Raw genomic sequence first — 14280 nt, 5'->3', positions numbered from 1 at the left:
AAGCTGGCATTGAAGGGTGTGAATTACCCTGGCCAATCTGTTCTTTTAAATACAGCTTTTAGCAAGTTTTGAAAGGAGAAGAGCAGAGCTTGCTATGCCAATAATATCGAGTCTTCTGTGGCGAAGTGGTTTTTGCATAGAAAACAAAGCGGTCAGTTGAAGAGGAATAATATCAGTACTTTGTTTAAAACTGTGTGTAAAAAGCTGTCTCTTTATCATTAACAATAAGTTGTAAAACGTGAATGGGGAGTGACAGTCTTCAAGTTTGTGAGAAGATTGCGCCCTGGTGGAATAAAGGCACGAACAGCTTACAGCACCTAGAATTACCAGGAAGTATTTAGAGTAAAACGGTTTCTAAAAGCTGCCTTTATGAATGAGAGAAAAAAAAATATATGTATATAAAATAGTAAAATGGAAGGGGAGTGATAGATTTAAATTAATCGTGAAGTGGAGCGCCCCCTGTATAAAGTAAAAGTGAGAAAAGCTTACAGCACCTGGTATTCCCAGGTGGTCTCCCATCCAAGTACTAACCAGACCCTACCCTGCTTAGCTTCCGAGATCAGACGAGATCAGGCGTGTTCAGGGTGGTATGGCCGTAAGCGAGAGATGCTACCAAAAACAGCCCTTTTGCATTACACGCCTCTATACATGCCAGTTGGTCCCATTGGATCCTACTAATGTTCTTTTTTTTTTTTTTTATCTGACTCACACTGCAGCACCACCATCCAATCGGCAGCGCCGGACCCACACCAAACATTCACCAAACTACTCAGCCGGCAGCCTACCACAATTATTCCATTCTTTCCGCATCCGCACACTTCCTTCTTTTTAACTCCTTTTCACTACCGCACAGGTTAATCGCCGAACGTCCCCCGCCGGCAAACATTACTCCTTTGCCTACTGCATGCAGGCTTCTCTTAACGACCCTCTGTTATCAACTCCGCTAACAGCCACAAAATCTCCGCCGCACGAAGCCCACTGGTAGCTGCTGAATCACATGCTTCCCCAAAACGTCGCGCTGTCAGAACACTGGGAGCTACACACACCAACAAGTCCATACTGTAGGCTGCAGCCAGAACAATTTTCTACATTCAAACATCGACGGCCTCTTCTCTCTAAAAATTCACCAGACCGCTTCTACCACCAGCAAAGAAGTTTCCATCCCTAATTCCTCTGTGATTCCCACTAACCTAAACATTAAGCTGGCATTGAAGGGTGTGAATTACCCTGGCCAATCTGTTCTTTTAAATACAGCTTTTAGCAAGTTTTGAAAGGAGAAGAGCAGAGCTTGCTATGCCAATAATATCGAGTCTTCTGTGGCGAAGTGGTTTTTGCATAGAAAACAAAGCGGTCAGTTGAAGAGGAATAATATCAGTACTTTGTTTAAAACTGTGTGTAAAAAGCTGTCTCTTTATCATTAACAATAAGTTGTAAAACGTGAATGGGGAGTGACAGTCTTCAAGTTTGTGAGAAGATTGCGCCCTGGTGGAATAAAGGCACGAACAGCTTACAGCACCTAGAATTACCAGGAAGTATTTAGAGTAAAACGGTTTCTAAAAGCTGCCTTTATGAATGAGAGAAAAAAAAATATATATATATAAAATAGTAAAATGGAAGGGGAGTGATAGATTTAAATTAATCGTGAAGTGGAGCGCCCCCTGTATAAAGTAAAAGTGAGAAAAGCTTACAGCACCTGGTATTCCCAGGTGGTCTCCCATCCAAGTACTAACCAGACCCTACCCTGCTTAGCTTCCGAGATCAGACGAGATCAGGCGTGTTCAGGGTGGTATGGCCGTAAGCGAGAGATGCTACCAAAAACAGCCCTTTTGCATTACACGCCTCTATACATGCCAGTTGGTCCCATTGGATCCTACTAATGTTCTTTTTTTTTTTTTTATCTGACTCACACTGCAGCACCACCATCCAATCGGCAGCGCCGGACCCACACCAAACATTCACCAAACTACTCAGCCGGCAGCCTACCACAATTATTCCATTCTTTCCGCATCCGCACACTTCCTTCTTTTTAACTCCTTTTCACTACCGCACAGGTTAATCGCCGCACGTCCCCCGCCGGCAAACATTACTCCTTTGCCTACTGCATGCAGGCTTCTCTTAACGACCCTCTGTTATCAACTCCGCTAACAGCCACAAAATCTCCGCCGCACGAAGCCCACTGGTAGCTGCTGAATCACATGCTTCCCCAAAACGTCGCGCTGTCAGAACACTGGGAGCTACACACACCAACAAGTCCATACTGTAGGCTGCAGCCAGAACAATTTTCTACATTCAAACATCGACGGCCTCTTCTCTCTAAAAATTCACCAGACCGCTTCTACCACCAGCAAAGAAGTTTCCATCCCTAATTCCTCTGTGATTCCCACTAACCTAAACATTAAGCTGGCATTGAAGGGTGTGAATTACCCTGGCCAATCTGTTCTTTTAAATACAGCTTTTAGCAAGTTTTGAAAGGAGAAGAGCAGAGCTTGCTATGCCAATAATATCGAGTCTTCTGTGGCGAAGTGGTTTTTGCATAGAAAACAAAGCGGTCAGTTGAAGAGGAATAATATCAGTACTTTGTTTAAAACTGTGTGTAAAAAGCTGTCTCTTTATCATTAACAATAAGTTGTAAAACGTGAATGGGGAGTGACAGTCTTCAAGTTTGTGAGAAGATTGCGCCCTGGTGGAATAAAGGCACGAACAGCTTACAGCACCTAGAATTACCAGGAAGTATTTAGAGTAAAACGGTTTCTAAAAGCTGCCTTTATGAATGAGAGAAAAAAAAATATATATATATAAAATAGTAAAATGGAAGGGGAGTGATAGATTTAAATTAATCGTGAAGTGGAGCGCCCCCTGTATAAAGTAAAAGTGAGAAAAGCTTACAGCACCTGGTATTCCCAGGTGGTCTCCCATCCAAGTACTAACCAGACCCTACCCTGCTTAGCTTCCGAGATCAGACGAGATCAGGCGTGTTCAGGGTGGTATGGCCGTAAGCGAGAGATGCTACCAAAAACAGCCCTTTTGCATTACACGCCTCTATACATGCCAGTTGGTCCCATTGGATCCTACTAATGTTCTTTTTTTTTTTTTTTATCTGACTCACACTGCAGCACCACCATCCAATCGGCAGCGCCGGACCCACACCAAACATTCACCAAACTACTCAGCCGGCAGCCTACCACAATTATTCCATTCTTTCCGCATCCGCACACTTCCTTCTTTTTAACTCCTTTTCACTACCGCACAGGTTAATCGCCGAACGTCCCCCGCCGGCAAACATTACTCCTTTGCCTACTGCATGCAGGCTTCTCTTAACGACCCTCTGTTATCAACTCCGCTAACAGCCACAAAATCTCCGCCGCACGAAGCCCACTGGTAGCTGCTGAATCACATGCTTCCCCAAAACGTCGCGCTGTCAGAACACTGGGAGCTACACACACCAACAAGTCCATACTGTAGGCTGCAGCCAGAACAATTTTCTACATTCAAACATCGACGGCCTCTTCTCTCTAAAAATTCACCAGACCGCTTCTACCACCAGCAAAGAAGTTTCCATCCCTAATTCCTCTGTGATTCCCACTAACCTAAACATTAAGCTGGCATTGAAGGGTGTGAATTACCCTGGCCAATCTGTTCTTTTAAATACAGCTTTTAGCAAGTTTTGAAAGGAGAAGAGCAGAGCTTGCTATGCCAATAATATCGAGTCTTCTGTGGCGAAGTGGTTTTTGCATAGAAAACAAAGCGGTCAGTTGAAGAGGAATAATATCAGTACTTTGTTTAAAACTGTGTGTAAAAAGCTGTCTCTTTATCATTAACAATAAGTTGTAAAACGTGAATGGGGAGTGACAGTCTTCAAGTTTGTGAGAAGATTGCGCCCTGGTGGAATAAAGGCACGAACAGCTTACAGCACCTAGAATTACCAGGAAGTATTTAGAGTAAAACGGTTTCTAAAAGCTGCCTTTATGAATGAGAGAAAAAAAAATATATATATATAAAATAGTAAAATGGAAGGGGAGTGATAGATTTAAATTAATCGTGAAGTGGAGCGCCCCCTGTATAAAGTAAAAGTGAGAAAAGCTTACAGCACCTGGTATTCCCAGGTGGTCTCCCATCCAAGTACTAACCAGACCCTACCCTGCTTAGCTTCCGAGATCAGACGAGATCAGGCGTGTTCAGGGTGGTATGGCCGTAAGCGAGAGATGCTATCAAAAACAGCCCTTTTGCATTACACGCCTCTATACATGCCAGTTGGTCCCATTGGATCCTACTAATGTTCTTTTTTTTTTTTTTTATCTGACTCACACTGCAGCACCACCATCCAATCGGCAGCGCCGGACCCACACCAAACATTCACCAAACTACTCAGCCGGCAGCCTACCACAATTATTCCATTCTTTCCGCATCCGCACACTTCCTTCTTTTTAACTCCTTTTCACTACCGCACAGGTTAATCGCCGAACGTCCCCCGCCGGCAAACATTACTCCTTTGCCTACTGCATGCAGGCTTCTCTTAACGACCCTCTGTTATCAACTCCGCTAACAGCCACAAAATCTCCGCCGCACGAAGCCCACTGGTAGCTGCTGAATCACATGCTTCCCCAAAACGTCGCGCTGTCAGAACACTGGGAGCTACACACACCAACAAGTCCATACTGTAGGCTGCAGCCAGAACAATTTTCTACATTCAAACATCGACGGCCTCTTCTCTCTAAAAATTCACCAGACCGCTTCTACCACCAGCAAAGAAGTTTCCATCCCTAATTCCTCTGTGATTCCCACTAACCTAAACATTAAGCTGGCATTGAAGGGTGTGAATTACCCTGGCCAATCTGTTCTTTTAAATACAGCTTTTAGCAAGTTTTGAAAGGAGAAGAGCAGAGCTTGCTATGCCAATAATATCGAGTCTTCTGTGGCGAAGTGGTTTTTGCATAGAAAACAAAGCGGTCAGTTGAAGAGGAATAATATCAGTACTTTGTTTAAAACTGTGTGTAAAAAGCTGTCTCTTTATCATTAACAATAAGTTGTAAAACGTGAATGGGGAGTGACAGTCTTCAAGTTTGTGAGAAGATTGCGCCCTGGTGGAATAAAGGCACGAACAGCTTACAGCACCTAGAATTACCAGGAAGTATTTAGAGTAAAACGGTTTCTAAAAGCTGCCTTTATGAATGAGAGAAAAAAAAATATATATATATAAAATAGTAAAATGGAAGGGGAGTGATAGATTTAAATTAATCGTGAAGTGGAGCGCCCCCTGTATAAAGTAAAAGTGAGAAAAGCTTACAGCACCTGGTATTCCCAGGTGGTCTCCCATCCAAGTACTAACCAGACCCTACCCTGCTTAGCTTCCGAGATCAGACGAGATCAGGCGTGTTCAGGGTGGTATGGCCGTAAGCGAGAGATGCTACCAAAAACAGCCCTTTTGCATTACACGCCTCTATACATGCCAGTTGGTCCCATTGGATCCTACTAATGTTCTTTTTTTTTTTTTTTATCTGACTCACACTGCAGCACCACCATCCAATCGGCAGCGCCGGACCCACACCAAACATTCACCAAACTACTCAGCCGGCAGCCTACCACAATTATTCCATTCTTTCCGCATCCGCACACTTCCTTCTTTTTAACTCCTTTTCACTACCGCACAGGTTAATCGCCGAACGTCCCCCGCCGGCAAACATTACTCCTTTGCCTACTGCATGCAGGCTTCTCTTAACGACCCTCTGTTATCAACTCCGCTAACAGCCACAAAATCTCCGCCGCACGAAGCCCACTGGTAGCTGCTGAATCACATGCTTCCCCAAAACGTCGCGCTGTCAGAACACTGGGAGCTACACACACCAACAAGTCCATACTGTAGGCTGCAGCCAGAACAATTTTCTACATTCAAACATCGACGGCCTCTTCTCTCTAAAAATTCACCAGACCGCTTCTACCACCAGCAAAGAAGTTTCCATCCCTAATTCCTCTGTGATTCCCACTAACCTAAACATTAAGCTGGCATTGAAGGGTGTGAATTACCCTGGCCAATCTGTTCTTTTAAATACAGCTTTTAGCAAGTTTTGAAAGGAGAAGAGCAGAGCTTGCTATGCCAATAATATCGAGTCTTCTGTGGCGAAGTGGTTTTTGCATAGAAAACAAAGCGGTCAGTTGAAGAGGAATAATATCAGAACTTTGTTTAAAACTGTGTGTAAAAAGCTGTCTCTTTATCATTAACAATAAGTTGTAAAACGTGAATGGGGAGTGACAGTCTTCAAGTTTGTGAGAAGATCGCGCCCTGGTGGAATAAAGGCACGAACAGCTTACAGCACCTAGAATTACCAGGAAGTATTTAGAGTAAAACGGTGTGTAAAAGCTGCCTTTATGAATGAGAGAAAAAAAAAATATATATATATATATAATAGTAAAATGGAAGGGGAGTGATAGATTTAAATTAATCGTGAAGTGGAGCGCCCCCTGTATAAAGTAAAAGTGAGAAAAGCTTACAGCACCTGGTAATCCCAGGTGGTCTCCCATCTAAGTACTAACCAGACCATACCCTGCTTGGCTTCCGAGATCAGACGAGATCGGGCGTGTTCAGGGTGGTATGGCCGCAAGCGAGAGATGCTACCAAAAACAGCCCTTTTGCATTACACGCGTCTATACATGCCAGTTAGTCCCATTGGATCCTACGCCTGGTTTTTTTTTTTTTTGTCTAACTCACACTGCAGCACCACCATCCAATCGGCAGCGCCGGACCCACACCAAACATTCACCAAACTACTCAGCCGGCAGCCTACCACAATTATTCCATTCTTTCCGCATCCGCACACTTCCTTCTTTTTAACTCCTTTTCACTACCACACAGGTTAATCGCCGCACGTCCCCCGCCGGCAAACATTACTCCTTTGCCTACTGCATGCAGGCTTCTCTTAACGACCCTCTGTTATCAACTCCGCTAACAGCCACAAAATCTCCGCCGCACGAAGCCCACTGGTAGCTGCTGAATCACATGCTTCCCCAAAACGTCGCGCTGTCAGAACACTGGGAGCTACACACACCAACAAGTCCATACTGTAGGCTGCAGCCAGAACAATTTTCTACATTCAAACATCGACGGCCTCTTCTCTCTAAAAATTCACCAGACCGCTTCTACCACCAGCAAAGAAGTTTCCATCCCTAATTCCTCTGTGATTCCCACTAACCTAAACATTAAGCTGGCATTGAAGGGTGTGAATTACCCTGGCCAATCTGTTCTTTTAAATACAGCTTTTAGCAAGTTTTGAAAGGAGAAGAGCAGAGCTTGCTATGCCAATAATATCGAGTCTTCTGTGGCGAAGTGGTTTTTGCATAGAAAACAAAGCGGTCAGTTGAAGAGGAATAATATCAGAACTTTGTTTAAAACTGTGTGTAAAAAGCTGTCTCTTTATCATTAACAATAAGTTGTAAAACGTGAATGGGGAGTGACAGTCTTCAAGTTTGTGAGAAGATCGCGCCCTGGTGGAATAAAGGCACGAACAGCTTACAGCACCTAGAATTACCAGGAAGTATTTAGAGTAAAACGGTGTGTAAAAGCTGCCTTTATGAATGAGAGAAAAAAAAATATATATATATATATAATAGTAAAATGGAAGGGGAGTGATAGATTTAAATTAATCGTGAAGTGGAGCGCCCCCTGTATAAAGTAAAAGTGAGAAAAGCTTACAGCACCTGGTAATCCCAGGTGGTCTCCCATCTAAGTACTAACCAGACCATACCCTGCTTGGCTTCCGAGATCAGACGAGATCGGGCGTGTTCAGGGTGGTATGGCCGCAAGCGAGAGATGCTACCAAAAACAGCCCTTTTGCATTACACGCGTCTATACATGCCAGTTAGTCCCATTGGATCCTACGCCTGTTTTTTTTTTTTTTTGTCTAACTCACACTGCAGCACCACCATCCAATCGGCAGCGCCGGACCCACACCAAACATTCACCAAACTACTCAGCCGGCAGCCTACCACAATTATTCCATTCTTTCCGCATCCGCACACTTCCTTCTTTTTAACTCCTTTTCACTACCACACAGGTTAATCGCCGCACGTCCCCCGCCGGCAAACATTACTCCTTTGCCTACTGCATGCAGGCTTCTCTTAACGACCCTCTGTTATCTACTCCGCTAACAGCCACAAAATCTCCGCCGCACGAAGCCCACTGGTAGCTGCTGAATCACATGCTTCCCCAAAACGTCGCGCTGTCAGAACACTGGGAGCTACACACACCAACAAGTCCATACTGCAGGCTGCAGCCAGAACAATTTTCTACATTCAAACATCGACGGCCTCTTCTCTCTAAAAATTCAGCAGACCGCTTCTACCACCAGCAAAGAAGTTTCCATCCCTAATTCCTCTGTGATTCCCACTAACCTAAACATTTAGCTGGCATTGAAGGGTGTGAATTACCCCGGCCAATCTGTTCTTTTAAATACAGCTTTTAGCAAGTTTTGAAAGGAGAAGAGCAGAACTTGCTATGCCAATAATATCGAGTCTTCTGTGGCGAAGTGGTTTTTGCATAGAAAACAAAGCGGTCAGTTGAAGAGGAATAATATCAGTACTTTGTTTAAAACTGTGTGTAAAAAGCTGTCTCTTTATCATTAACAATAAGTTGTAAAACGTGAATGGGGAGTGACAGTCTTCAAGTTTGTGAGAAGATCGCGACCTGGTGGAATAAAGGCACGAACAGCTTACAGCACCTAGAATTACCAGGAAGTATTTAGAGTAAAACGGTTTCTAAAAGCTGCCTTTATGAATGAGAGAAAAAAAATATAAATATATATAAAATAGTAAAATGGAAGGGGAGTGATAGATTTAAATTAATCGTGAAGTGGAGCGCCCCCTGTATAAAGTAAAAGTGAGAAAAGCTTACAGCACCTGGTATTCCCAGGTGGTTTTCCATCCAAGTACTAACCAGACCCTACCCTGCTTAGCTTCCAAGATCAGACGAGATCGGGTGTGTTCAGGGTGGTATGGCCGTAAGCGAGAGATGCTACCAAAAACAGCCATTTTGCATTACACGCGTCTATACATGCCAGTTGGTCCCATTGGATCCTACTCCTGTTTTTTTTTTTTTTATCTGACTCACACTGCAGCCCCACCATCCAATCGGCAGCGCCGGACCCACACCAAACATTCACCAAACTACTCAGCCGGCAGCCTACCACAATTATTCCATTCTTTCCGCATCCGCACACTTCCTTCTTTTTAACTCCTTTTCACTACCACACAGGTTAATCGCCGCACGTCCCCCGCCGGCAAACATTACTCCTTTGCCTACTGCATGCAGGCTTCTCTTAACGACCCTCTGTTATCAACTCCGCTAACAGCCACAAAATCTCCGCCGCACGAAGCCCACTGGTAGCTGCTGAATCACATGCTTCTCCAAAACGTCGCGCTGTCAGAACACTGGGAGCTACACACACCAACAAGTCCATACTGCAGGCTGCAGCCAGAACAATTTTCTACATTCAAACATCGACGGCCTCTTCTCTCTAAAAATTCACCAGACCGCTTCTACCACCAGCAAAGAAGTTTCCATCCCTAATTCCTCTGTGATTCCCACTAACCTAAACATTAAGCTGGCATTGAAGGGTGTGAATTACCCCGGCCAATCTGTTCTTTTAAATACAGCTTTTAGCAAGTTTTGAAAGGAGAAGAGCAGAACTTGCTATGCCAATAATATCGAGTCTTCTGTGGCGAAGTGGTTTTTGCATAGAAAACAAAGCGGTCAGTTGAAGAGGAATAATATCAGTACTTTGTTTAAAACTGTGTGTAAAAAGCTGTCTCTTTATCATTAACAATAAGTTGTAAAACGTGAATGGGGAGTGACAGTCTTCAAGTTTGTGAGAAGATCGCGACCTGGTGGAATAAAGGCACGAACAGCTTACAACACCTAGAATTACCAGGAAGTATTTAGAGTAAAACGGTTTCTAAAAGCTGCCTTTATGAATGAGAGAAAAAAAATGTAAATATATATAAAATAGTAAAATGGAAGGGGAGTGATAGATTTAAATTAATCGTGAAGTGGAGCGCCCCCTGTATAAAGAAAAAGTGAGAAAAGCTTACAGCACCTGGTATTCCCAGGTGGTTTCCCATCCAAGTACTAACCAGACCCTACCCTGCTTAGCTTCCAAGATCAGACGAGATCGGGCGTGTTCAGGGTGGTATGGCCATAAGCGAGAGATGCTACCAAAAATAGCCATTTTGCATTACACGCGTCTATACATGCCAGTTAGTCCCATTGGATCCTACTCCTGGTTTTTTTTTTTTTTATCTGACTCACACTGCAGCCCCACCATCCAATCGGCAGCGCCGGACCCACACCAAACATTCACCAAACTACTCAGCCGGCAGCCTACCACAATTATTCCATTCTTTCCGCATCCGCACACTTCCTTCTTTTTAACTCCTTTTCACTACCGCACAGGTTAATCGCCGCACATCCCCCGCCGGCAAACATTACTCCTTTGCCTACTGCATGTAGGCTTCTCTTAACGACCCTCTGTTATCAACTCCGCTAACAGCCACAAAATCTCCGCCGCACGAAGCCCACTGGTAGCTGCTGAATCACATGCTTCCCCAAAACGTCGCGCTGTCAGAACACTGGGAGCTACACACACCAACAAGTCCATACTGCAGGCTGCAGCCAGAACAATTTTCTACATTCAAACATCGACGGCCTCTTCTCTCTAAAAATTCACCAGACCGCTTCTACCACCAGCAAAGAAGTTTCCATCCCTAATTCCTCTGTGATTCCCACTAACCTAAACATTAAGCTGGCATTGAAGGGTGTGAATTACCCCGGCCAATCTGTTCTTTTAAATACAGCTTTTAGCAAGTTTTGAAAGGAGAAGAGCAGAACTTGCTATGCCAATAATATCGAGTCTTCTGTGGCGAAGTGGTTTTTGCATAGAAAACAAAGCGGTCAGTTGAAGAGGAATAATATCAGTACTTTGTTTAAAACTGTGTGTAAAAAGCTGTCTCTTTATCATTAACAATAAGTTGTAAAACGTGAATGGCGAGTGACAGTCTTCAAGTTTGTGAGAAGATCGCGCCCTGGTGGAATAAAGGCACGAAGAGCTTACAGCACCTAGAATTACCAGGCAGTATTTAGAGTAAAACGGTGTGTAAAAGCTGCCTTTATGAAAGAGAGAAAATAAAAATATATATATAAAATAGTAAAATGGAAGGGGAGTGATAGATTTAAATTAATCGTGAAGTGGAGCGCCCCCTGTATAAAGTAAAAGTGAGAAAAGCTTACAGCACCTGGTAGTCCCAGGTGGTCTCCCATCCAAGTACTAACCAGACCCTACCCTGCTTAGCTTCCGAGATCAGACGAGATCGGGCGTGTTCAGGGTGGTATGGCCGTAAGCGAGAGATGCTACCAAAAACAGCCCTTTTGCATTACACGCCTCTATACATGCCAGTTGGTCCCATTGGATCCTACTAATGTTCTTTTTTTTTTTTTTTTATCTGACTCACACTGCAGCACCACCATCCAATCGGCAGCGCCGGACCCACACCAAACATTCACCAAACTACTCAGCCGGCAGCCTACCACAATTATTCCATTCTTTCCGCATCCGCACACTTCCTTCTCTTTAACTCCTTTTCACTACCGCACAGGTTAATCGCCGCACGTCCCCCGCCGGCAAACATTACTCCTTTGCCTACTGCATGCAGGCTTCTCTTAACGACCCTCTGTTATCAACTCCGCTAACAGCCACAAAATCTCCGCCGCACGAAGCCCACTGGTAGCTGCTGAATCACATGCTTCCCCAAAACGTCGCGCTGTCAGAACACTGGGAGCTACACACACCAACAAGTCCATACTGCAGGCTGCAGCCAGAACAATTTTCTACATTCAAACATCGACGGCCTCTTCTCTCTAAAAATTCACCAGACCGCTTCTACCACCAGCAAAGAAGTTTCCATCCCTAATTCCTCTGTGATTCCCAATAACCTAAACATTAAGCTGGCATTGAAGGGTGTGAATTACCCCGGCCAATCTGTTCTTTTAAATACAGCTTTTAGCAAGTTTTGAAAGGAGAAGAGCAGAACTTGCTATGCCAATAATATCGAGTCTTCTGTGGCGAAGTGGTTTTTGCATAGAAAACAAAGCGGTCAGTTGAAGAGGAATAATATCAGTACTTTGTTTAAAACTGTGTGTAAAAAGCTGTCTCTTTATCATTAACAATAAGTTGTAAAACGTGAATGGGGAGTGACAGTCTTCAAGTTTGTGAGAAGATCGCGCCCTGGTGGAATAAAGGCACGAAGAGCTTACAGCACCTAGAATTACCAGGCAGTATTTAGAGTAAAACGGTGTGTAAAAGCTGCCTTTATGAAAGAGAGAAAATAAAAAAATATATATAAAATAGTAAAATGGAAGGGGAGTGATAGATTTAAATTAATCGTGAAGTGGAGCGCCCCCTGTATAAAGTAAAAGTGAGAAAAGCTTACAGCACCTGGTAGTCCCAGGTGGTCTCCCATCCAAGTACTAACCAGACCCTACCCTGCTTAGCTTCCGAGATCAGACGAGATCGGGCGTGTTCAGGGTGGTATGGCCGTAAGCGAGAGATGCTACCAAAAACAGCCCTTTTGCATTACACGCCTCTATACATGCCAGTTGGTCCCATTGGATCCTACTAATGTTCTTTTTTTTTTTTTTTATCTGACTCACACTGCAGCCCCACCATCCAATCGGCAGCGCCGGACCCACACCAAACATTCACCAAACTACTCAGCCGGCAGCCTACCACAATTATTCCATTCTTTCCGCATCCGCACACTTCCTTCTCTTTAACTCCTTTTCACTACCGCACAGGATAATTGCCGCACGTCCCCCGCCGGCAAACATTACTCCTTTGCCTACCTCATGCAGGCTTCTCTTAACAACCCTCTGTTATCAACTCCGCTAACAGCCACAAAATCTCTGCCGCACGAAGCCCACTGGTAGCTGTTGAATCACATGCTTCCCCAAAACGTCGCGCTGTCAGAACACTGGGAGCTACACACACCAACAAGTCCATACTGCAGGCTGCAGCCAGAACAATTTTCTACATTCAAACATCGACGGCCTCTTCTCTCTAAAAATTCACCAGACCGCTTCTACCACCAGCAAAGAAGTTTCCATCCCTAATTCCTCTGTGATTCCCACTAACCTAAACATTAAGCTGGCATTGAAGGGTGTGAATTACCCCGGCCAATCTGTTCTTTTAAATAGAGCTTTCAGCAAGTTTTGAAAGGAGAAGAGCAGAACTTGCTATGCCAATAATATCGAGTCTTCTGTGGCGAAGTGGTTTTTGCATAGAAAACAAAGCGGTTAGTTGAAGAGGAATAATATCAGTACTTTGTTTAAAACTGTGTGTAAAAAGCTGTCTCTTTATCATTAACAATAAGTTGTAAAACGTGAATGGGGAGTGACAGTCTTCAAGTTTGTGAGAAGATCGCGCCCTGGTGGAATAAAGGCACGAACAGCTTACAGCACCTAGAATTACCAGGAAGTATTTAGAGTAAAACGGTGTGTAAAAGCTGCCTTTATGAATGAGAGAAAAAAAATATATATATATAAAATAGTAAAATGGAAGGGGAGTGATAGATTTAAATTAATCGTGAAGTGGAGCGCCCCCTGTATAAAGTAAAAGTGAGAAAAGCTTACAGCACCTGGTAATCCCAGGTGGTCTCCTATCCAAGTACTAACCAGACCCTACCCTGCTTGGCTTCCGAGATCAGACGAGATCGGGCGTGTTCAGGGTGGTATGGCCGTAAGCGGGAGATGCCACCAAAAACATCCCTTTTGCATTACACGCCTCTATACATGCCAGTTGGTCCCATTGGATCCTACTAATGTTCTTTTTTTTTTTTTTTTATCTGACTCACACTGCAGCCCCACCATCCAATCGGCAGCGCCGGACCCACACCAAACATTCACCAAACTACTCAGCCGGCAGCCTACCACAATTATTCCATTCTTTCCGCATCCGCACACTTCCTTCTTTTTAACTCCTTTTCACTACCGCACAGGTTAATCGCCGCACGTCCCCCGCCGGCAAACATTACTCCTTTGCCTACTGCATGCAGGCTTCTCTTAACGACCCTCTGTTATCAACTCCGCTAACAGCCACAAAATCTCCGCCGCACGAAGCCCACTGGTAGCTGCTGAATCACATGCTTCCCCAAAACGTCGCGCTGTCAGAACACTGGGAGCTACACACACCAACAAGTCCATACTGCAGGCTGCAGCCAGAACAATTTTCTACATTCAAACAT

General features: G+C 44.3%; 12 non-coding genes across 12 annotated transcripts; all 12 read right to left on the bottom strand.

The window, feature by feature from the left end:
* Nucleotides 1-482: 482 nt before the first annotated feature.
* LOC125733241 (5S ribosomal RNA) lies at nt 483-601 on the bottom strand. Its single transcript, XR_007392592.1, has one exon. It is a non-coding gene; the product is annotated as a 5S ribosomal RNA (ribosomal RNA).
* Nucleotides 602-1681: 1080 nt separating this feature from the next.
* LOC125733240 (5S ribosomal RNA) lies at nt 1682-1800 on the bottom strand. The gene has a single exon (XR_007392591.1). It is a non-coding gene; the product is annotated as a 5S ribosomal RNA (ribosomal RNA).
* A 1079-nt stretch (nt 1801-2879) lies between these two features.
* LOC125733239 (5S ribosomal RNA) lies at nt 2880-2998 on the bottom strand. Its single transcript, XR_007392590.1, has one exon. It is a non-coding gene; the product is annotated as a 5S ribosomal RNA (ribosomal RNA).
* Nucleotides 2999-4078: 1080 nt separating this feature from the next.
* Nucleotides 4079-4197, bottom strand: LOC125733238 (5S ribosomal RNA). The gene has a single exon (XR_007392589.1). It is a non-coding gene; the product is annotated as a 5S ribosomal RNA (ribosomal RNA).
* Nucleotides 4198-5277: 1080 nt separating this feature from the next.
* On the bottom strand, nt 5278-5396 carry LOC125733237 (5S ribosomal RNA). The gene has a single exon (XR_007392588.1). It is a non-coding gene; the product is annotated as a 5S ribosomal RNA (ribosomal RNA).
* Nucleotides 5397-6479: 1083 nt separating this feature from the next.
* On the bottom strand, nt 6480-6598 carry LOC125731151 (5S ribosomal RNA). The gene has a single exon (XR_007391435.1). It is a non-coding gene; the product is annotated as a 5S ribosomal RNA (ribosomal RNA).
* Nucleotides 6599-7677: 1079 nt separating this feature from the next.
* Nucleotides 7678-7796, bottom strand: LOC125731149 (5S ribosomal RNA). Its single transcript, XR_007391434.1, has one exon. It is a non-coding gene; the product is annotated as a 5S ribosomal RNA (ribosomal RNA).
* Nucleotides 7797-8874: 1078 nt separating this feature from the next.
* On the bottom strand, nt 8875-8993 carry LOC125734931 (5S ribosomal RNA). The gene has a single exon (XR_007394233.1). It is a non-coding gene; the product is annotated as a 5S ribosomal RNA (ribosomal RNA).
* Nucleotides 8994-10070: 1077 nt separating this feature from the next.
* On the bottom strand, nt 10071-10189 carry LOC125735047 (5S ribosomal RNA). Its single transcript, XR_007394346.1, has one exon. It is a non-coding gene; the product is annotated as a 5S ribosomal RNA (ribosomal RNA).
* Nucleotides 10190-11265: 1076 nt separating this feature from the next.
* Nucleotides 11266-11384, bottom strand: LOC125734482 (5S ribosomal RNA). The gene has a single exon (XR_007393792.1). It is a non-coding gene; the product is annotated as a 5S ribosomal RNA (ribosomal RNA).
* A 1080-nt stretch (nt 11385-12464) lies between these two features.
* LOC125734481 (5S ribosomal RNA) lies at nt 12465-12583 on the bottom strand. The gene has a single exon (XR_007393791.1). It is a non-coding gene; the product is annotated as a 5S ribosomal RNA (ribosomal RNA).
* A 1079-nt stretch (nt 12584-13662) lies between these two features.
* LOC125736984 (5S ribosomal RNA) lies at nt 13663-13781 on the bottom strand. Its single transcript, XR_007396251.1, has one exon. It is a non-coding gene; the product is annotated as a 5S ribosomal RNA (ribosomal RNA).
* Nucleotides 13782-14280: the final 499 nt, after the last annotated feature.

This window comes from Brienomyrus brachyistius, chromosome 2, assembly GCF_023856365.1.
Source record: "Brienomyrus brachyistius isolate T26 chromosome 2, BBRACH_0.4, whole genome shotgun sequence".
Lineage (NCBI taxonomy): Eukaryota > Metazoa > Chordata > Actinopteri > Osteoglossiformes > Mormyridae > Brienomyrus > Brienomyrus brachyistius.
This window is presented reverse-complemented; position numbering and strand designations above follow the sequence as displayed.